Source organism: Colobus angolensis, unplaced genomic scaffold, assembly GCF_000951035.1.
Source record: "Colobus angolensis palliatus isolate OR3802 unplaced genomic scaffold, Cang.pa_1.0 Scaffold2, whole genome shotgun sequence".
Taxonomy (NCBI): Eukaryota; Metazoa; Chordata; class Mammalia; order Primates; family Cercopithecidae; genus Colobus; species Colobus angolensis.
In genome coordinates this window covers 7,376,825-7,378,044 of record NW_012115154.1, presented here as the reverse complement: position 1 = coordinate 7,378,044, position 1,220 = coordinate 7,376,825, and positions in this window count along the sequence as shown.

The window sequence follows — 1,220 nt, the reverse complement described above, 5'->3', positions numbered from 1 at the left end:
GACAGAGCGAGACTCTCTCAAAAAAAAAAAAAGAAAGAAAAAGGCAGGCATGACTATAGTGTTAGAGATGAACTCTAACAGCCTGGGAAGGTGGAGTGAGCTGCCCCGACAGCACAGAGCCAGAAGAGGGGCAGTGGGAATTAGAACTGAAGAATATGTTAGAATTTTTGGTTGCATGCACTATAAATCAACTTAAGCTAGTTTAAACAGAAGAGTTAGTACAGCAGAGGTCGGGATAACTCCCAGAATCCAAGGGAATGATTGCAGTCAGGTCCCAAGAAGATGGAACCAGAATCAGGAACTAAAAAGTCACATGGATTCCAGGCAATTTTGTCTCTGTCTCATTTATGCATCTAAGATCTACTTCATTCTGTTCCCCTTTCTGTGGATTAGTTTTCTCTACTCCCCAAGTTACATGGTTAAAAATATGGCCTTGTTATAATTAGCAATTTTTTAAAAAAATACCTTCTTTACTGAAGAGACCAGTCCAGACTAAGACTGGAAACCCTTACACCTACCTCCAAAATTCTAGGGAAGGATCTGTGATTGACCTATTTTGGGACAGGTGCTCATCCCTAGGTCAAACAACTGTGAGGAAAGGTATGGCTACCAGGAGCTTCTGATTAGGTGGAAGGGGCGTAGGGAGCAGGATGCCACTTGAAGAAAGGGTAAGGGGCCTGTCAGGCAATCCACCTGATGTTTACAACATGACATAGCAGAACAAAACAATGCAGGATGGGCCGGGCACAGTGGCTCACGCCTGTAATCCCAGCACTTTGGGAGGCCAAGGAGGGCAGATCACTAGAGGTCAGGAGTTCTAGACCAGACTGGCCAACTAAAACTACAAAAGAAAATTAGCTGGGCCTAGTGGCAGGCACCTGTAATCCCAGCAACTCAGGAGACTGAGGCAGGAGAATTGCTTGAACCCCAGGGGCGGAGGTTGCAGTGAGCCAAGATTCCATTGCACTTCAGCCTGGGGGACAGAGCGAACCTCTGTTTCAAAAAGAAAAAAAAAGGGCCAGGTGCAGTGGCTCATGCTTGTAATCCCAACACTTTGGGAGGCCAAGGCAGGTGGATCACGAGGTCAGGAGTGTGAGACCAGCCTGGCCAACATGGTGAAATCCTGTCTCTACTAAAAATACAAAAATTAGCCAGGCATGGTGGCAAACACCTATAATTCCAGCTACTCGGGAGGCTGAGGCAGGAGAACGGCTTGAACC